Source organism: Bactrocera tryoni, chromosome 5 (genome assembly GCF_016617805.1).
Source record: "Bactrocera tryoni isolate S06 chromosome 5, CSIRO_BtryS06_freeze2, whole genome shotgun sequence".
Taxonomy (NCBI): domain Eukaryota; kingdom Metazoa; phylum Arthropoda; class Insecta; order Diptera; family Tephritidae; genus Bactrocera; species Bactrocera tryoni.
Genome location: NC_052503.1, coordinates 51,148,049 through 51,171,450, shown reverse-complemented (window position 1 = coordinate 51,171,450; position 23,402 = coordinate 51,148,049). Strand labels below are relative to the sequence as shown.

General features: G+C 36.6%; 1 protein-coding gene across 4 annotated transcripts in view; it reads left to right on the top strand.

Moving 5' to 3' along the window:
• The first annotated feature begins 911 nt into the window (after nt 1-911).
• Nucleotides 912-23,402, top strand: part of LOC120776591 (MOXD1 homolog 2) — a 124,147-nt gene continuing 101,656 nt past the window's right edge. For 2 of the 4 annotated variants that reach the window (XM_040107364.1, XM_040107359.1), the window contains exon 1: nt 976-1,386. The gene's annotated coding sequence lies outside the window, so the exon portion shown is untranslated. Of the gene's footprint in view, nt 930-975; nt 1,387-23,402 lie in introns of those variants that run through there. The other 2 variants (XM_040107363.1, XM_040107360.1) reach the window with 2 other exon arrangements.

Here is a 23,402-nt window from a genome sequence, read left to right as displayed (position 1 = left end):
AGTGTTTTACTGTTTCTAAAAGTGCCTAGAAAGCTCTTACCCAGTTTGTTTACAGTAAAGAGAGTGAAACATATTAATAACATTAGCATTGCTGTAATCTTTTGAGTACTTACCGTAGAATATATATGTATGTATGTATGTACACATATCAAAATGGGTGAAAATGTATTAAGTCGGACGCTTTTCTGTTGACATTTACATTGTTTACGTGCTGTGAGAAACAAAAATATGGGGGTATACCGCCGCGTTTGAAGAGAATAATGTACGGACAATTTTCCATACTTTTCTCTTAAAAGGTAAGTGTACGTAGCGGAATTGAAACGCTCCCAACGGTCCGATACAATTTTGATTCTCTCTTTTGAATTTTCTTATTACAACGGGGTGCATCCAACTTCCTCAAAAATGCACTCGTGCGCACAGTAAATTCGACGGAAGCTGAAGCAGAGAACGTAAAGAAAGTGTTTTATGTACTCTGGCTGTAGTATATGCAACTTTCTAGCTCAAGCAAAAGTATAACTTTAATAGAAGTAAAGTTAACTATAATTACAATGGAAGGAAATGAGCAGCCAGTGAACAAGCATACGGATACATATGTGAATATGGGGATGCACGAGTCTTTGAGGAGATTTGAGTGAGAGAATTTATCAACAATTTGCGCAAAGCACCTCAATGGCTGACAAACGGCGCTGTGAAACAAACGGACCATGCAGACGGCAAGTTGAACTCTGTGGGTGTCACTGTTTGTTGTAATATTGATGTTGTGGAGCTGCGGCCGCCGAATGTGCCGAATGTGAAAGTGTAAATGTGAAGCGGCTGGAGTTGTTGTCGAAAAGCGAGGGGTGAATTTAGTGCATCGACGACACGGAATTGGAACATTGAAGAGCAGCAGTAATATAATTGTGAACTGGCACAGAGGTGACCTAATACAGGTACCTCTAACAGCAAATTATTCAGTAACAAGTTACGCATTGAATGGTTAGTGCCGGAAACGGGTTCTCGGTTCTCGCGCTGCGTTATTCGCTGCGGTTTTTTTGCGCGAATAGCTAACAAATAAGCCAAACTGAAAGAAAACAAAAGACAAGGGTATTCCCAAAAACAAAAACCGAAATCTTAAAAAATAATAATGATAACGACACTGTAACAAATAAGAAACGTACATATGTAAATGTCAAATAAGTTTGCAAACAATAACATCTCTAAAGCCGGTCGCAACATTAGTAGCCTTAGTTAGCGGAGTTAGCGGGTCAATGACTGTTAGAAATTGAAAATTAATTACGCTGAGTACAACGGTTTAGCCGCCGACGCCGTGGGCGGTATAAAGTTGCATCGGCACCTATTCAAATAATCAAATGTTTGTATGTATACGTCCAAACTGCATATGAATAGGTATGGTTATGTGTAGGCTAACGTGTTTGCATGAATATATGAAAATGTTGATTGATGTGAACCAAAATGCACCGAAATAATGCTAGTTGTGGGAGTTGCTTCTGCTGTTTTATCACTTAACTAGTCAGTCAAAAGTTAAAACCTGCAAAAAGCTCCAATGCAGATATGTACATATGTATGTATGTATATACACGTGTGTGTATATATAAATATATCTGAATATAGTCAATAAAATTTTGTGTGTGTATGGCAAATTGATTTTGAACCGGCCGTTTATAGAAAAAAGTAAATATTTTCAAATATTTATATATACACATACATATAAATACATTTTTTTATTTTTATTATTGTATATACATATGTATATATGTACATATATACATTGCTATGAATTTGTGCTTTGGGAGGCCGCATTGAAATATGGAAATTAAAATAGTAATGAGAATGTGGTTCAATTCGAAAACCTCTCTCCGTCATAAGTACATCATTTTTTTTCATATGTATGTGTATGTAAAAAGGCATCTAGTGTAAATACATGCAACCGCACGCTTCAAAAGGATTTGCATAGTGCTTCAAATGCCTTAGGTTTCAAAGCCGAAACTCGACAAAATCCATGCATTTGTTCGTTCGCACACAATAGCCGGTATTTGTTTTTATCAGCGGCAAGTTTTCGCGCCTATTCGACCGTGTGTCTAACGTTTTGTTGCATTGTGTGTTTCTAAGTTTTTTATACATGAAAATACCTTCCGTCAAATGCACACGAATTGTATGCGTTCTATGTATCGTGTCATGTAGTGTCGTGTTTTTGGGTCATCTTGCGGAATTGTGGTGCTCACTTAAGCCGTTTGGCCTAACGAGGATTACCATAAATACATTGATGTACGAAGCATTACTCAGCGGTCGCTGAAGTACAACTACCTGCATTCCTAATTAACTGTGCTCCTTCCGATCACCGTACTAGGAACACCGTTTGCGCTGTCAGTCGTTTCCGAATGCAAACTATCCAACTGGGAGCGCTACCGCAGCTGGCACCCCATTCTCCTCGGCGATAAGGGGCTGCATTCACCATTGCAAAGAGGCACGCATACATACATAGATATTTACTCTTACTCTTTCAAAGCCGTCAATAGCAACACAACTGAAAGCATCAGCATAAAAAGACCAACGGCAAAAAAACAAATTAACTTTTCGGCTTTGCAAGGTAAGTATACGACCTCAATTGTTTACGACGGTCGCATACTAGCAACCCTTGACGCCAGCCATTGTACACAAGCATACACACGCAAACTTACACAAACTTTCATATGTATGTATGTACATCATTCGTACACACAGATTTGAAATTGCATCGAAAAACAAACACTTAGAAAACATTTTCCCGCTAGTAGCTGAAACTGCGAACGATTTAACATTTTCGTTTTAAATGTCGACTGAATACATTCCTTAATTATACCTTTTGCGTATGTATCAATGTAAGACATGAGTCCGAGTTTTGGATTAATTCGTTTGGTTTTAAACTGATTTTCATAACGCCAGCATTTTTATACCCTAAACAGGGTAGGAAAGCAAACGTCGAAGGCCCTATGAAGTATATAAATTTATAAATGATAAACGTGACGAGTCGAGTCAATCCACCTGTTCGTTTGGCTGTCCGTATGTCCACGAACTAGTTTTTCAGTTTTTAGGATATCGCTCCGAAATTTTGCACTCGTCCTTTTTTTACAAAGAAGCTACTCAATTGTCGGAACCGCCGATATCGGACAACGATAGTATATATCGTACAAATTGACCGATCAAGTTCTAGTCCTTGTATGGAAAAGTTTTTTATTAGACCAGATATCTACACGAAATTAGGCAGATATTATTATCTAAAGCAGCGCTTCAATCTTCGAACATATTGTTCAGATCGGACTCCTATAGCATATAGCTGTCATACAAACTGACCGCTCAAAATCAAGATAAAACTCTTTTTATACCTTTTTTGTTATAAGATATGCACTGTGATGGGTATTAAAGCTTCGGTCGGGCCGAAGTTGAGGTTTCTTCCTGTTTTATTCAAAATTTAACTTCGAAAAGCATCACATATCTGCAGAACATTTTTAATAGCTATTAAAATTTTTGTAAAAATATTTCACTGCATTTCCGCGAAGATTTCAATAGATAAATGTTTACAATTGATAGTTTGCTTATAAGCATTCTCTTTATTGTAAAAATTAACTTGTGTCTAGCCCTTTCACTTTGATTTTGAGTTATGCACAGCAATGGTTACAAAGAAACAACAAGACACATACAGATGCATCTAATATATTACATTAAAGCGGGTCGATTTTTTTTATGTATGCGGGAAAGATTCTACGGATCATTCTGAACAACTTTGGCTAAGAGACTATGGGTCTAAAACCGGTTTCCAGCCACCGATTTTTAAGGTGAATTTTCAAAAATCTGTATAATCGGTTATATGGGACATATATGAAATAATTGAACGATCTGATCGATTCCCACAAATAATCAACATATTAACAAACTACACTCTGTTTTAAATTTCACTCAAAATCTCAAAAACTGACGAACAAATTTTTATGAACCCAAAACTACTTCCTAACAAAACTTCAATCTAAATATTGCTGTCTCGGAAACGATTTTAAAACCATAGTCGTTTAGGCAAAGTTGTGCAGAATGACCTGGAGAACATTTCCCTCATACGCGATTTTTCTGCTTTTTTGGCTCCGTATAAATCGACCCGCTCTAATATACAATTCAAACCAATTGGTGCACTTGGGGACGCAGGGCAAAATATATGTATGTATGTATAACTAACACTTTCTCTATAAAGTATTACATTCGGAGTCTACAGTGTAAGAAACGACTGATTTATCGGCGATTTAGTAAGAATTTTAGAAAAATCGTTGTTATTTTTGTAATTTTTTTTGTATATATGTATGTTGTTACGCAAGTAGGGTGGTGGTATGACGACGCACCTAGGCTTTTAGGAGGCCCTCTATTTAATAACCACCCTGTGCTCCAGATGAAATTCATCCGCAAAATAATTTCATCTTTGCACCTTCCGAATTATATCCAAGAAAACTTCTCCCGATAATTGCGAATATTTTCCTATTTAAAGCCTGGCATTTGCATAGATCTATGTACTTGTATAGTATCATCTTCTTCTACCTCTTGGCACGCTTGCCTGCGTGTTAAGCAGCTATAGCTATAATATATTTATCTATTAAATATTTATAAGTACCCAGAGGCATACATATTTCCTCTTTTTCGGAGTCTGTTTGTAAGGTGGCGCCTGCTTTGGCTAGATCGTCTGTTTCATCATGTTATGGCCAGGAATATCACTGTGGCCTAGAATCCATTACAGGTTTACCGCGGAATAGGACGTTAGATTCTCAGAGAGTTCAAGGCATTCTTTCACTATCTTCGATGAAACTCTTAGAGATTTTAGTGATTTCAAAGCCGCTAAGCTCTCTGTATATGTACATATGTATAGTATAAATATAGTTTTTGTTATAAGCACACTTTTTGTCAGAATAAGAAGATTTTTTTAAATTGTTGCGATCTCCGCTTCGAAGACACTGCAGTGGTCTGTTAGTCGAAAGGTGATTGTAATATCTAATTTTGCGAAAAAGACACCACCTCTCACTTGATAATCGAGTTTGAACCTCACTGCTCTACTTGATATTTGGGAAGTTTTGTCCAGTTCTGCGGCATTTCTCTACTAATTTTCATAAATTTAGTTGATTGTTTAATATTTGAGAAATATACTTATCACTGTGCCCAACAAATAGGGTGACATTGTATTTATTTTGAAAATTCTTTATTTATTCTTCCAAATCAATTTCATCCCTTTTCAAAGTAATCCCCTCCCGATGCAATGCACTTATGCTAACGGATTTTCCAATCTTCGCAACACTGGTTGTAGTCACTTTCCGGGATGGCCTTCAGTTCCGTCTTCGCTGCGGCTTGAATCTCCTCTATCGTATAAAAACGGTGTCCCCGGAGCGGTCTTTTGAGCTTGGTGAACAGCCAGAAGTCGCACGGCGCCAGATTAGGTGAAAACGGTGGTTGCGGAACGATATGGGTTGAGTTTTTGGCGAAATGATCACGAATTACGAGGGCAGTATGGGATGGTGCATTATCGTGGTGTAAAAACCAAGAATTGTCTTTCCACAATTCCGGTCTTTTTAGGCGGATAGCGTTACGCAAACGACGCATAACGTTCAAATATTCCTTGTTGACTGTTTGACCGGTTGGAAGGCATAACACCACGATAATCGAAGAAAACAGTCAACATGACCTTGATTTTTGAGCGACATTGGCGCGATTTTTTTTGTCTCGGCTCTCTTTTGGCACGACATCCGCTCGATTGATCGGTTGTTTCGGGGTCGTAAGCAGAGATCCAAGTCTCATCGCCAGTTCCAATGTGTTTCATGACACCCTGGTAGTCGTAAAGCATCGTTTTACACACTTCAACGCGACGCCTTTTTTCCAAAAAATTCAATGTTTTCGGTAGCAGTCAAGATTTGACGCCCAAAACATCCTTCCAAAACATCCTTCAAAATGGTATTGACTGAGCCTTTCGATATGCCAACTTCATCAGCAAGGTCTCTAATTGTTAATCGACGGTTTTTCAACACCAAATCTTTGATTTGTTGAACGTGAGCTTCGTCGGTTGAGGTTGATGGTCGCCCTGGACGCCCTGGACGCTCTTCGTCTTCGACACGTTCACGGCCGGCTTGGAACTCACTATACCACTTGTAAACATTTTTTTTTAGACATAGCCTCATCACCAAAGGCTTTCTGCACCATCCTTAACGTATCCGCAGCAGAAAATTGATTCCGTAAACAAAATTTAATGCAAATTCTGTGCTCAACAAATTTCGACATCGCAAAAAAACGAAAAACTCACTTTTAGCAGCTCACAAAACGACACGTACATATCTCAAACACTAATGAATATTTTGACATGAAATTTGACATAAATGTGACTGACTACTACCTACCTAAAAAAAAAAAATAATTCTCCAAATCCTTCGACGCGCGCAGTTTAAATTCTATTTTTGGGCACAGTAGAGTGAAATAAACAATGTATGAATCAAGTCTTCCATTGTGGTTCTGCGTGAAATTTTTCGAGTGGCGCTTTGGGTTGCACTTGAGTTGAGGTGCACCAATATAAGCTCATCATTCGGACATCCCTTGTTGGTTGCTTCAAAAAGTTTACGAATTCAATGATTTGCTCCCATTTGTGCCTCTGCACGTGGCAGCTGTGCTTGTCACTCAGCTATGCTGGATTTATGCTCAGTTCATGCATGTGCTACACACATGTGCCGTAAATGCAGTATTTTGTCAAGCAATTTAATCTATGAATTGTATAAAGCTTAGGAAACTACTTCGAGGGAAAACTATCGAAGAGTGAAACTGGAAAAACGCTCAACGAAACGCATTCTGAGGTTATATTGAGAAAATAATACAGCGATTAGATACAATTTTAACTAAGGGTTCATGCTGATTCCCAAGTAGATTAAATTAGAAATATATGGTATTAATCTTATGATTTATGCTAAAACTTTTAGGCTGGCATCATACGATATATATATATATATGTCAAAAAATTCGGATAATTTTAGAGAGATATACATTTTTTTAACAAAATTTGTTTGCATTATTAAGATTTGCTTCCTAATTGTCACACAATTGTTCACGTAAAACGATGGCTGATACGGAAAATATGTCGAAAGGCGCAGTTATCTGCGATAATTTTTTACCATTTACTTAGATTCGTTCGCTCGGCAGCCTTGATATCTTTAGGGTATTGGCTAGCTTGATCGGCTTCTTACTTCAGCGTTCATATGGTCTATGAGAAATTTAGCAAGACATTGTGGTTGCTCAGCCTGGCGAAGTGACCAGAAATGGGTCATCAAGATGATTTTTATGCCCCGAGGAAAATATATTAGTTTAGCCACTATGTGTGATCACTATAGCATATAGTTCCCATTCAATTGACCGTTCAAAATCAAGGTAAAGATCTTTTTATACCTTTTTATAACATAAATATAGCAAACATGAGTAGTAGTCTAGCTTCGGTGCAACGGTAGTTAACGTTTTTTCTTATTTAAAAAATGTGTTACATAAATTTTTTTTTCATACTACTAAAACTTGCGGCCGAAAGCATCCTGAGTTTGCGGCCAACTGATGTTCATATAAAATTTTGCGAAGTAATTTCTTGAAAAGTAAGTGAGTGAGTGCGTAGAAATAAATGTGATCAATATACTCTTAAAAAATTTTTTGCTTATAGTATTCATTGAAAGTAGACAAGATTTTTGGCAGTGTACTGTTCAGTACTCACTCAGTCTTTGCTTTTGAATTTTGCAGTTGCAGGTTGTCTACGGATGGCATAATTGTGGCTAGTCTGGCATGTAAAGCGAAATTCATTCTTATTTTAATACGTATACAGTCTCATTTATAGACAGACACATATAAATTTATTTGTGTAGGACCTTCTGCTTCAGGTACACAAACTCGCTTACTCATTCTTCATACTTATCTAAAAGCAATTTCAATTATTTTGATATATTTTTACAGAGAATCTTTGTAAGATGAACTTTCTGCTTAACGATAGAGTGATAAGGAGCTGAGAACGTTTGTCTAAATCGGCTTTTTAAATTAAAATATTTTGTAGTTGTAGTTTATTTTGTTTTTTTTTTGTCGCCAATTAAATGTTTGGAAGAAGCACACTGAATACGATATATTCAATTCAATTAAATTTGTGTGTAAGGTATGCGATTCTATTATATTTTGATTTTGTCTTCCAACAACAACATTTATTGGAATTTGTTGGCATGCAGAGGTTAGAAGTAGCTATCGTTCTATTAGTATAATTAAGATCATATGCATTTATAGGATTAAATATTTGAGTATATCTTAAGTTGAGAGCATGTATTGATAAAAATTTGGAGAGTATTATATTTACACACTATAAGCTGATGGCTTAGCTTGTTGAGCTTTAACTGAAGGAATTTGTTTCTGCCGGAAGCAAAGCTCAATGTACAGCGCGTAGCAGTGACACACCTAAATTTTTGTACTAAGCTGTAGTTGCCGTATTATTACTGAGTATTTGTTAATAATTATTATTTCTGATACTACTATTACTACTAACAAGTGGCCCAAATATAGGTCCCTTTTCAAAGCCGTTTTCTCGACAGATCACGCGTGAGTCGTGCTAAGCTGTCATGCTAGTTTTGTACACTATTGTTTGGCATTTCATCATGGAAAGACTTGCACCAGTGAAGAGAATATAACAGCCGTAGCTGAGAGTGTACACGAAGACGTCGTTCGCAGCAACTCGGACTGACATAGAGAACGATTTAGTGCATACAAAATACAGTTTGTGCAAGAACTGAAGCCGGTCGAGCTTCCCAAGCGACATTGCTTCGCTCTATGGACTTTTGAAATGTTCCGAAAAGATCCGAAGTTTTCGAACCAAATTTTGTTCAGCGATGAGGCCCATTTCTTGCTCAATGGTTATGTAAACAAACAAAATTGCCGCATTTGGAACGAAGAGCAACCTGAAGAGATTCAAGAACTGCCATTTCACCCAGAAAAAGCGACGAAGCGGTTTGTGAGCGGGTGAAATCATCGGTCCATAGTTCTTCAAAAATGAAGCCAGTGAGAACGTAACCGTCAATGACGACCCATATCGTATAACCGAATATTTGATGCTGGAAATTGAAGCTCGAGATTTCGTCGACATTTGGTTTCAAAAAGACTACGCCACTTCCCACTTTGGACCGCTCGACTGTCCACCAAAATCCTGTGATATCACAGCGTTTTCCTGTGGAGATATGTAGAGTCTAAAACCTATGTGGACAATTCCCCTTGGCTTTGGAAAAAATCATCACACGTGTCATTCGTCAGACATATGTAGTCTTCAAAAAATAAATGCCAAAGAATGTTCTTTCGAATGATAAAAAACATTCCCAATTAAATTTGAAGTTTCTGTTTTTTCTTAAAAAAGTAGTGAACTTCGAATTGGATCACCCTTTATTTGCATTTATTCAGCAATTTAATATGAATTATATTTTAAACTTATGTATAAGTCAGCGCAGTACACCTTTTGTAAGTATATAGACTAATAGCATATTCATACATAAGTGGAATAGTTTGCTGATCCTTGGCTTGAAATGAAGATTATTATCTGGATGAAGGAATACTAAGTACTAGGGCGTCAATTTCCATTTTAATGAGTTCATTCAGCTAATTGATTTCAGAAACGTTTCTTTGCTCTTAACGTTGCAAAGATTAACCTTAGAAGTCCAGCATTTAAATATGACAATGGGTATTAATAAAAACATGCAAATGTGAAATATTAAAAGCATAACTCTGCATATGCACCAACATGCTTGTGTAATATGTAATTGTTCGCAAATACCTATTGTCTTGATGCAGTTGCATAAATTCGTACGTATGTATGTAGTGAAGTATTGTATATACGAGCAACACATATGGCACTTGACGCTGCAGCACCCATGTGTAGACGGAATGCGGAATTGAATTATATTGAATATTTATACTAAATAAATGAAATGAAATCCGTAAAGTCTTCTTCCTGCCCATGTATAAGTATTAATTTAATTTTCCCAAAGTGCTCTTCAATGCCAATTCCATTTGCCACACGCCGGTGCAGGGCAACACTCCTTTCTTTGTACGCATGCATGGCTCCGCACCTCATCATTCACCGCAATACAACATTTTACTTTACACCACCAGTCTTTGCAGACCCTTGCTCTTAACCGCATCGTGGCCGCAAAGGAGATGTTCAATTTCAATTTCAAAGGATTTTCCATGTATTTATTCAAGGACTTTAACTTAAGCATAAATTACCGGCATAACCGATTGAGGTGCTTTTGGTATAAAGCATACGTACAGGCGCGCAGCGTGCATATTTGTGGAATCCAGGGGCAGCAAGGCAACAAAATACAGAATCCATCCACAGAGCGGGGAGATTATCAGTGGTAATGCAATGCAGTTCCCATAATAATATTTCCTAGTCGACATTCCCATATTTACCGCGTATATAACGTGCTTACACACACATATTAATATGTATAGACAAAATTAATAAAAGTAATGTATGGCTGAGTATGGCCATTTGTCTCTCATTTACATATGAAGACCGCCATAAGCTCGTGTGTAACACTGCATTGCATACAAATATGCAAATCTATCCATCATAAGAATATACTCCCGATATATGGTAACAGCACACATACATATGTAAGTAAGCGAAATGTTAAATTTGAGCTTTACTTTTGGTGCACTTTAAATTAGTGTATGTACATTGACTAGAAATATTGCTATGACAGTCAAACTACAGTTTTAAATTGCATAAGACTGTTTTTTCGATTTCTCATTGAAAAAGAAAGAACCTACTACTGTGTGGACGTTTCGTACAGGCCCAGAATATGCAGAATCTTTATAAGATTCTTTTGGTAATATGATTTCTTTACCTTAAGGGGCTATACCGGTGTGACGCATGAAAAAATAGGCGATTTTCTTGAATTTTTATAAGAGAAAGTACGAGATTGAATATTTTGAACTTCTTTGAACGTAATAAGGTATATCTTTAACTATATTTCAATATTTTTTTGTGACAAAAATGTTGAAAAATAACGGAGTTATGGGCTGTCTTCGGAGGTGCCAAAAAAAAGGCCCTCAACTGCTGGCATGATTCCGGCCGAATGAATAGCTAAAACAAAGAAATTTGAAAAGTTTATTAAACTTAAAGATATTTCCTATACAATGACCGACTATCTTTGAAAAATATCAAGAATTAACAGAATGACGTAATTTTGAAAAAAAAAATCGTTTTTTTAGGAAAAAAATTGTTGTTTTTTATGCCAAATTGACAATTTTCAACCAATCAAAAAGATCGACATTGTATAGTAAATGTATTCAAAAATACTCAGTTTTAATTTTAAGTCGATGGGTCAATTTCTCGTTGAGTTATGACGCCAGCAATTTTGAAAAATGTCGTGTCGAGAAAAACGCGTTTAAAGTTTGACTTATACGAGTGTACTTGTATGTTTGCACCCCCGAGCGGTCGCTCTTTAGAACGCTGCCATCAAAAACTATACAAGATACGAGCTTCCCGATTTCACAGGATATTTATGGAAATATAAGCAGCAAATATCGAGCAAAAAACGGCAAATTTTCAATAATTTATTTTTTCATATAAAAAATTAAATGTTTTATTTAAACTTTTTATTGTTTATGTTCATGTACTGATTTTACAAAGACTTACTGAAAATTTCAAAAGAAAATATTCAAACTTCGGCCATTGCGACGTCATTTCCGGCAGGTTGTCGGAAAAAGAAGCCTCCGCGTTGACAGCAGTAATTCATACAGGATTATCAAAAGTTAAAAAGTAAAAAATAAGTGTTTTAACTAAGATCATAAACTAGGTATTGGAAGAAGGAAAAACAAAAACAGTGAAAATTGTATTTTTGGCAGACGTTTTTGCAAAAAAACGCAGATTTTGGTTAAAATTGCTCGATGTTTTTTTAATAGTTATAATGAAACCTTCCTTAAAGACCTTGTTAATTATATTTCAAAGATCTGTGTAAAAATGTCACTAAGATTGGTTGAATTATTCGCGAGTAATCTTGACAACCCACTTTGAAAACACAGTTTTGAAAAACAATGCGTTTGAGATTTTAAGTGACAATAGAGCAGACCTCGAGAGCGAAACTTTTCAAGGCTCTCTCCAAAAGTATCAACTTTACAACTTAGAACAGCATTCTAGAGATGTTATAGAATTAAATGAGACAATATTTTTTTGTTTTGAAGCCGTGAAACACGCTTAACTCCTTAAAACAAAATTCTATGTCCAAATTGTTATTGTTTGTTAAACGTCATGCATTTGGAAAATACTAGTAAATGGCACAAAGGAGTACTTTCGCTTAAAACTTGGCAAACGGCAAATTGTCAACATTTAGCGTCCATTGAAAATGGCGAGCCAAAATATTAGCGAAAAGTGAAAGCTTTGCCCAAAAGTGTAATAATGGCATTGGTAGGAGATAGAGGCATAAAATGAAGAGATTTGTGTCACAAAAAATTAAATTGTTGGTGACATTAAATGGGCTGATAAACATTTAGGCTGAAAGGAACACTGGTGAGGCAGTGAAGCAACAAAACTTCGAGGAGAAAAAGTTCAAATCAAATTTTTCGAAAATAAATATTATATTCAAATATTGTTTTTCCATTTTTATATTAATTGCAAAAGTTGCCGCGGGGAGTAAAATATGATCAGCCTTGGCAAAAATTGTAGATACATCTTTAAAACAAGAAAAAGCATGCACTTCGGTTGCACCGAAACTGTAATTTCCATCTAGGTGTTACAAACTTTTTTCCAAACTCAATGCACCCGAGGTATAATTATGACAATATATTCTTTTACAAAGAAAAACTTAAAACATATGTTTTAAAAACTAAATTGTCAATGAAAAAATTTTTTAATTTCTTTACATTATTCAATTTTTTTAAAATGATTTCAATCATTTTTTTGCTTTTTAAAACAGATTCAGCAACCGCTCTTGCATTTTTTTCTTCTATGAAGCTCGTCAATAACAGCGAAGTTTTTTATATTAAATTAAACACCTCCAATATTCACTAAGAATTCGTAAATACACAAAACAAACACATTTTTAAATACAAAAGATATTGCATAATTAAACGCTAACGGTTCTCCATGTTAGTGTAAGTATGGAGAAGTCAGAAAATAAAAAAATTACCCGGAAACAAAAAAACTAAAATAACATTCTAAATACCGCCCGAACCGTAAAACTATTTATGTGAGATGATATATGGGTTTCGTGAAGGTAGGCACAGGCGCAACAGACCATTGGCGGTCGCACTTAGATCATCATTAGGCCAATTTGATCCCAGCTAGTAATACAATTAAGCCGTACCCAACAACTCCGTAGATTTGGTAAAAACCTTAATTTTTTTCCTACCCCAGCTGCCTAATGTCTCTTAAGTGGAAGCATTGGGGTCTGAGCTGGCTGTGGGCTAGGCATTCGCAAATATATGTAATGCTCCAATCTCTGCATTCCGTCAAATAGAGTTTTCCCATTTTCTGAAGGAAGAGTGCCCTTGAAGATGATACTTATATTACGTATAGTTTAGTTTGAATAAGATCCCCAATACTATTATATTGGCTTGAAACCTACACTTTATTTTAAGGTACTCTGTATATGCAAGTGTTTGTGTCGGGGCATGGGCGCAAATCAGCGATATGTTGCAGAACTTCACTTCCGTGAAATTTTACATTTTCTCTAAAGTCAACTTGAAAAGGAATGATATTTCCAAATATTAAAAATTTATGACACTCTAATTTCCTATGGGGAATATACATAAATGGATAAATATCCAGTTGTGGTTAAATATCAGCAAAGTAAGGGCTAAAATATTGATGGGTGATTCATTATTGTAGCGCTAACAACTTATGTATATGTGTGAATAGAGATTGGTGGAGCTTTATTACATGTTTACTTAAGCTTGAGGCTGCTGAAAGTATTGAATGCATCGGGTTCAGATCAAAGTCGCTTCCGGATTTCGTTAGCTTGTCGTATTCGTTTGCCACTTATTTGCTAATTCAACAGAGCCACAGATGAGCGTGCGCACTTAAATCAATAATAACAACAAAAATAATATCAGTGGAGAAAGTAAATATGTATGTATGTATATTTTTGTGAAAAAGGGCAGAAACTGCTAGAACAATGAAAGCAATTTCATATTGTTTGAATGGCTTTACGCCCGAGGAGTTAAGCGGTACTAGCTGTATAAACATGAGAACAAAAGTTAACCAGCTAAGGTTGGGAGGATAAAAGCAGATTAAAGAGGAACTAATAACCTAAGTTTCCATACGAAAGTAAAAACTATATGTGACCTGGTCTACGAAAAGCGAGCTAACGTGCGAAACAAGTTATGACTTTTTGGATTCTATCACGTGAAAAAGCATCTCATCTTCCATCCGAATCAACTAAAAAGTGAAAATTGATTTTTTGACACCTAAGCCCCCTTTCCGTAGACCAGGTCACATATAATACATAAAAAGGAGCCAAGCAAGATTTTGATTTTCAATGTTCAGTTTTTATGTCAGCTATATGCTATAGTGGTCCGATATCGGCGATTCGGACATATGAGCAGCTTTTTGTGGCTTCATTTATATATGTATTATATAGGGTTTGCAGTTTTCTTCTGGCTGTTGCAAAATTCGAGGCAAACTTAATATCAACATATATCCCGTTCTGGGTATAAAAATGTATATCAATGCGGAGTTAGTTAGGTAGCTCAGGGAGGTACTTCTCTACTATGGCGGTGCATTTCGTGCCATGAAATCCTCAAATGTGGCTTATAAAATCATTGAAAAATTTTGTGCTGGTATTTAACAGTTTAATTATAATTATTGATGGGATAATACTTAATACGTTTATACATTCAAAGGGAAACCCTTTAGCAAATCAACAATTACTTTATGGATTTATTCTACACACGGGAAAAACAGTTGGCTGCAGCAAAAGCTATAACGGAAATCACTTTGAAGTTATTTTATTAACACTAAATCGATTGTAAATAACTCTTCTTTACATGAATAATTTAAGCTCTCTAGTGCCTTTCAATGCAAGGTTGGGTTATACCGTAATATTTCAGTACACCTTGTGGAGAGTGTGAATTACCTACCGGCATTTATTTACGTAACAACCTGATGGTAAATGTCACAGTTCAAGCTTAAAATTGACGAAATTCCCATATTAAATATTAAAAGAGACACCCTTGCCTCTGTGCATCCAATGCGTTACTCGACCGCGTTGCACCCAACGGCCCCAAAAACCATACCCACCCCCGCCTATAGTTAATAAAGTGGGCAACATTGACGGTTCGTACAATTTCATTGAGCCAGTAAAACGTTCTCGTCATTAAAAGGGTCATATAGCCTGCAGCAATACGATGGCCCGCTGCCCAAATCTAGCGTGTGGAGTGCGGTTGGTCACGTACCGAACATAAAAGTATTTACAAATAATATTTCCATATGCTGAGGAACGTGACAAAAAATCAAAATTATGCTTGATCCGGTTGCATTAAATGCCGCTATGGGAATTTTTTGAATTTTTCTTTTTGAGTTTTTGGGGCGTATGTACGGGTATGTGTGTCCCGACTCGATAACAACTTAAATTTAAAGTTTCCTCAAGCTTGATATGCCGCCAAAGCAGCGGAGTTATTCGTTTTTGTTGTTATTTTCGTAAATGTAATTAGTTTCTTAATGAGTTTTTGTTGTACAACTTTTGCTTGCCCATATTTACAAGTAACTGTACTTATGTACGCACTTGTACATAAAATTGACAGAGTTCAAAGTAAGCTCAAGTATGTACAACTATTATGTTCTTGCAAGGAGATGTAGCAAGCACTTGCTCGTACTAATTACATGGTACACAGACTATGTAGGTGAGTGAATCTGCTCCTTTCTCTTTACTCTAAAAGCCAAGGCAGATGCTTGCCAAAGGAAATTACCTATCATTCCTGTGCAATTTATTTGCGCTAAGTATACAAATCCATATACTTTCATATAAAGGTAGGTAGACTTATCGTATGTACCGACTAAGTAGATGGCCCAGCCAACACGACGAATAACACAATCGTATAACAGATTAAAATACTTCCTATATACTATATACTAAAGTAATACCAAACAAAACAAGTTAAACCGCTAACCTCGGGAGCACTGAAGCTATAATACGCTTCAAAAATACAAAAGTTTCCATACACTCGATTTTGTTCGGTTAGTTTGTATGACTATTTTCTACTATGGTGGTCCGATCTGAAAAATGTATACGGAAATTGTACCATTGTCTTGAATACTACATGTTCCATATCAGATTTCGTGAAGATATCTTGTGAAATAAAAAAATTGTTCCTACATGAACTTTATTTGGATCGTTCAGTTGATATAGCAGCTATACATTTGTTATAATGGTGCATTATCGGCGGTGCCGGCATAAGCAGCTTGTGAAGAAAATTATTTACAATTGTCGCCTGTTACGTCGTTGGATCTTTTTGATTTTTTGCATCGCCTGCAGTCCACACGAATGAGTGAAATAATGGAGCCATGTTTGAACATTGTATTTTCGATATTGTGTGGGATCTCGAAAGACTCTTCGATGTGGCAGCCTTCTTCTAGCCACAGTATCGCATTCAAACAATTCATACACTGATCTCTCGGATTTTAGCGCACAGAAGCGTAAAGTTTCGTCAGAACACTTTGCTATCCTATGCATATATTTGCGTAGTTTGGAACTATAAGCAAATCCTGTTAGTGTTCTTAAGTCGTTTTTACTAAATAAAATAATAATTTTAAGTCTTTCGGTGTTATAGTCGTTTATTAGTTGTTTCCACCGTCTTATTCGGTCACAATTAGAAAAAAATACTCTGGCCACGTCGGCGAGGCCGAATCGGTTTTTACGCAAGTTGATCTACTGTTTCGTTTTCTTTAAGACTAGTTTGTCCGGGAAAACAAAATAGCTTAACTTTATTTCGTTCTTTCCTGGTACATTCCCATACCTTGTGCTATTTTAGAACATAACTTACGTTCGCACTTTTTTAAACAAGTCTGAAAGCCAAGCATTATCCATTTGCGGTTAATATTTCGAAAAAATATACATCAATCGTTTTCATATTACATTTGAAGTTCGAATCTTAATTCCTTGAAGTTTTAAACTGCTGGCAATAACGTTTTCGTTTTTATTCGTAATCAATATTTCTATCGAATAATCTTATATAATATAAAGCAAGTAAGTAGAGCTCAGTTCGGGTATTAAGCAGTATCTAGGAGATTGAAAAGTTGTGAATCGATTTTGCTCATTTTTAGACTTGAGATTGCTATCCTTAAAAATACTATTTATATTTGATCTCACCTCTTGTCCTTAGCAAGTCGGTCGGACTTAGCCTTAGCGGTTTGTGAATTATGTACTTTAAGACTATTGAAGCGCGAGGGTGAGCCCACTTAAAACAATGGAAAACTTTATTCGCAAATGCCGCTTTATGTTTCAATGCATAGTGCCAGATGGTCTACAACTCGATATCGCTCGGTTACAAAAATATTATACTTTATTTTTTACTTTACTTTTTATTTACACTTCATACATATATAGCAATATTGTAAGGATGTATGATCGAAAGAGTATTAAAACACTTTTGAGGAATATTAAAAAAAACTCAATTCAACATAATCAAAATCTCAACGCAACCATAGAAGTAAGAAAGGAAACTTTTTAAGCCATCGTGTTGCATTTTTCAGGTGTGCAATTTCCATGATTGCCAGATAATACCGTAAAGCGAAGAGAAAATGAGAAATAAAAACGGACAATGAGAAAATTGACCTCATGCACGTCATCGTAAAAGACTAAATGACTTCGATGAAAATCTAACTTAACGCATTTGAAGATATGAAATGTTTGTTTGCTGACGAATTGCACGACTATTTCTGTGAACATATACATATATACATATGTATGTATGTATATATATATATATATATATATTTATTATTTGAATATCAATATAGATATTTTCTTCATTGAAATATTTCAAATAACGGTTGCTATAAAAAGAAACGGATGAAAATAAATAGTTATAAAATTCATAAGAAATAAAAAATTTTCCCAAAAATAATCAAACTTTAACTGTTAATATCTTTTAAACCTTTGGGTTTACGAAAAAATCATCATAGACCTTTTTTGTAGAGCATTCAATTTCCTACAAAATATAAGGAACAAGATATTTTTTAAAGTAGTTAGATGCGAGATATAAATTTTTCTATCTGATAATAAGAAAAAATAGAAAACTGTATGTAGGAGGACCTTTCCGTTACAATTAAAAACTCATGTTTGGAGAGGCTTTCTTAAAGGTGTCTAGGAACCTATTTTTCCGAGTACCAAACGAAAAAAAAAAATTTTTTTGAATCACTCTAATATATATGTATGTATGTACATATGTATGTACATATAAATATTACCATGACGAGCTGAATCGATGTAACCATGTCCAACTGTCTGTTAGTCTGTTAATACGTGAAGTCCCGCAGTTTATGAGATATCGATCTGAACTTTTGCTTACCTTACTCCCCATGGAGCTGCTCCTTTGCCTTTTGCTACATATACACAGCTGCCATACAAACTAAACGATTGGAATCAAGGGCTTATGTGGAACTTTTTTTTTAGTTGACGAGATATCTGCCAGAGATTTAACATGTTGTTCCGATCGGCTTAATATATCATAGCTGCCATACAAACTGAATGATCAAAATGAAGTCTTATAAGTAATCTTTTGTATTTGCGAAAGGCATTCTAGCTTCGCTACAACAAAAGTCAACGTTATTTCTTGTTTTTAATAATATAGCACAATAATTATGATATTTATAATATCCTTATGATTAGGTGGGCTTATTTATCTTGGCATTTTAACTTGATTGTTCGAAGCATAATAGTGTTTTGCTATGAAGCACAGGCTCTACGATAAAGGTGTGGAAGTGCAAAGTTTCCTGACAGAGGTAATAACATTGTGTCGGATTCGCACCACCAGCACTTCACGACATCATACATGATGGATTCAAATGTCAACTCGAACGCCTACAAACCTCGACATCGTTTGGTACAACCAAACATTTTTTTAGCAGTTTCGTTTAACCGTTTGCATGGCGTGATGGAATATAGACAACTTAAAAAATTGCAGCAGGCCGATGATATTTGCGAAAATGCCACAGAGACTACAATAAAAGAACAAAAAATTGCCAGTGATTGTGATGGTCGTGGTGGAAGCGCAAAGGTCAGAGCAACAAAAATTAACAAAGTTATACATTGTACGATCGAATTGGGCAATGCATCGAGCTGCTGAATGGGAAACATGTATTCATGTACATGGCACGGTATCGCACCATACCGAACCGCACAACAGCAGAGCCCTTGGTTCGTAGCAACTCAATGCTTTGGCGGTTCGCCGACTTTGCAGTAACGATTGTACCGCAGTCTCCATTGTATGGTATCGTGATGAAATCGTTCAGCACCTTCTGCGTTATATGTATTTATTATAATATTTCGAGATGTGAGGCAAGCGATATGAACGTGTCACGATTTTTACAATTCACACATTTCGCTTCCTTCACCGCATTTTCGCTTGTTACCATAGCTCAATCACATATCTGAATGTGTGCGGTTGTATGCGCCATACTTGGCATATTCCTACCTTTGCTTTAGGGCTGCAATTCACCACTCACTATTGTCTTCTTCGAAGTGTACGCTCATCGTCTTTGCTGGGTGCCATTCCAACAGTGAAGCCGCCTGCCGGCCGCTTTTCTTGAATATGATTTACGGATATCCACAAGCTGTACAAAGCTACACGGTACATGGTTACCTGTACCCACAAACGAGTATGACTGCTCATATAACGCCAACATGGTGTTTCTGCGATGTCGCGGCTTCTTGGCGTGAATTCGCAGCTTGTTAAACGATCATGCAGCAAGTACTCACCTCTTTTTGTTAGGCGATAACCGCTTTTTCTGTCCGGGCTGTTGATTTCGTTGGCCTACGAGTATCTTGTTCAAATTCTTCGATCCCTTTCAAACACACGGCCACCCTCATTATTCTTTCATCTTCACTTCTGCCGTCGCATAACTACATGGTTGGCACAGCAGTGGTCATGTTCGCATTTGCAACTTGGTTCGCTTTGTGCCACAGCATGCGTTGTCAGTAAGTTTTTACTTGTGCGATGTGTCTCCTTTGGGAATCGATTGTACTGGGATGACTTAACGATGTCTGCGGGCCATCCTTTTACGCTGCCATAACAACGTTCTGATTATTGCCAAAACGCGCATATCTGAATAACACCAGCATGTGGTGTGCGGCATAGTTGGGCGTAATAAGAAGCAATCAGCAAGCTCCATTCGCACCTTCAGCGCCTCCTTATTGTAACTATAATACGAGTACATAGCTGTCGTCGCACAAATGTTTGTCCATTAACTCTCTTTGCACGTGAATGCAAAAATATTGCACTTTTGTGTTTTTGCTTCAAAATCGGAAATTATGCAGAAACCCAGACATGCTTATATGTAAGAAGTGTCAATGCATCAGGTCACTGTACATTTATACTTTTGCTACATGTTGGTACAGAGCGTAATAGCTTTGTTCACCTTACGGCTATTTTTATCACCGTCAACTAATCGAGATAGATCAAGAGGTATATACATATGTACGTGTATATGTATAGAAATGGTCGGAATGACGCGTTCTTACAGGTTTAATGTACATACGTGCCTCTCAATCCACCAAAGCCAAATTTGAAAAATTTGTGAAAATAGACGAAGTCAGATGATCTCTTCACCAACTCTTCTTATAACTTTTCAGTATGTTGAAAACTGTTAGAAGAGCGATAACTCACTCTCTAAATGCGTTATTAAAATGCACAGTCACGATGATACGGAAGGGCTTCATGGGAGACGGTGTCAAAAGTAGACAATGGACGTGGCACCGCTAACCTTCAGGGGAAATTCCATGCAACATATCAATAACTACTTGACCAATTTTACCCTAATAAGGTATATTACATTACTTTTACATCGTTATGCTTCAGTGTGAAAAAAGACAAAGCCACATTAAAACCACGCCTACTTCTCGAGTAACTTAATTTTAAGTTCAATCTAACTCTTTCACCTTAGCAAATCTGTCAGTAATAACTATATGCCTACATGACAAAAATTTGTAAAATTAGCCCATACTTTTCATAATCCAGATATAAAGGGTGATCCAAGTAGAAATACTTTTTCAATAGCCTTATTTAAACACCTTAAACCTATTTATTAATCACGCTTGAGTCGTCTCAAACTGTCATATTATTTTTGTTGAGTATTGTTTGCCATTTCATCATGGAAAGACTTACTTACGCCTCAGCAACGTTTTCAAATCGTTCAGTTTTTTTTACGAAAATTCACGTTCTATAAAGAATGTGTTTCTCACGCGTCAATCAACTTATGGGCAACATAATCGGCCTACTGAGCGTACTATTCGCAACATCATCACCCATCTTGAGACCTAGCATTCATTAGTGGATAATATTCGACCTCCAGCACGCAGTGAGTAAAATATAACCGCCGTAGCTGAGAGTGTACACGAAGACCGTGGACCGTCGGCGCTGTTCGCGGCAACTCGGACTAACGTCTGGAACGACTTGGCTCATTAACGTCAGGAGCTTAAATTTAAAGCTTACAAAATAAAGCTTGTGCAATAACTAAAGTCACTCGACCTTCACAAGCGACAAAAAGTTGCAAGAAGATTCCACGTTTTCGAGCCAAATTTTGTTCAGCTATGATGCCCATTTTACGCTCAATGAGTATGTAAACAAGCAAAATTGCCGCCTTCGAGACGAAGAGCAACCTGAAAAGATTCAAGAGCTGCCATTTAATCCGGAAAAACGGTTGTTGTGGTTTGTGGGCCAGTGGAATCATTGTTCCATATTTCTTCAAAAATGATACCGGTGAGAACGTAACTCTCAATGGCGACCGTTTTCGAGCCATGATAACTGACTAGCTGTTGCCTGAAATTGAAACTTGTGATCTCGACGACATTTGGTTTCAACTAGACAGCGCCGCTTCCCAAACATCGCACCGGTCATTGGGTTTATTAGGAGTACACTTCGGTGAGCATACAATTTTACGTTTTGGGCCGTTTGACTTTTTCCGGTGAAGATATCTAAAGCCTAAAGTCTATGCGGACAATCTCGCTTTGATTCAGGCTTTGGAGCAAAACTTAACGCATATCATTCGCCATTTACTAGTCGAAATGCTCGAACGAGTCATCAACGGATGGACCATCTGAGACGTAGCTGCAACCAAGTCTGAAAGAGGTAAGCTTCAAAAACTAAATGTCATTCCGTTGGAAAGACCAGGTGGAGAAGACTTGGCTACACTTGGATTCTCCAATTGACGCCAAACAGTGAAAAGGAAGAATGTCTGGCGCGCTGTATAAAGCCGGCTATAACCGAGTAAGCGGTGTCTATGCCAATAAAGAAGACTGTAATAAACTGTTATCCTTTATTTGCAAAATAAATACAACTACCAAAAATTAAAAAAAATCGGAGTATTTGTAAATTATTTCCTACCATATAGATGTTAAACTTTAGTTCTTCCTTGTGTTACCTGACCAAATTAAAGATGTAGAAAATAAATTTCGGAAGATGATAAAGAAGAACTAATAACCGTTACCGACAATGTTTAAGCTTATGAGCATAACGTTAGGTATTGAAGGACTATGTATAAAATCCTATTTTAAGGAAACGGGAAACCCAGCAATGTCGTGCTCGACTTGTCCCGATTTTTGTATCTGTGCATTAGAACTATTGAAGAGGAAGTTCCACATGTGCACAAGAGTTATTTTAATTTGGGTTTTATTTAATAAAGTTGAACGCGCGCAAGTGTCGTAGTTACTGGCTGAAACGTAATGGGCGAACCTTAACAGGGCGGAATAAAAAGCAAATTTCTCAAACATTGTGGAAGTAAATCAGAAAGCGAGCGCACTCTGCACAACCGACTCGCAATTTCTATCAAATAAACTCTCTGAAAAGATTTCCCAAGCAGCATCCCGAAACGTCCTTTTTCTTGTTGTTTTACTGCCGATAAGCTTCTTGAAATCGACATCTGCCTTCTCGTTGACGTTTTTGTTGTCATTGTTGGTAATTTACTGTGATTCAAACAAATTCATTCATGGCTCACATACCAAAGCAGATGATGTGCACCGCCTCAGTGCCTACAAGGAAAATGTGTACATATGTACATGCATATACATATACATATATATTCGTAGTTTATAGTGTATGTATGCCTGCGCATTTCTCAAAGTTTGTCAGGAGTTTTTGTTGTTCAAATATCTAACGTGTCTGCATTTTTCTATTGATTTCCACTTATGATGACA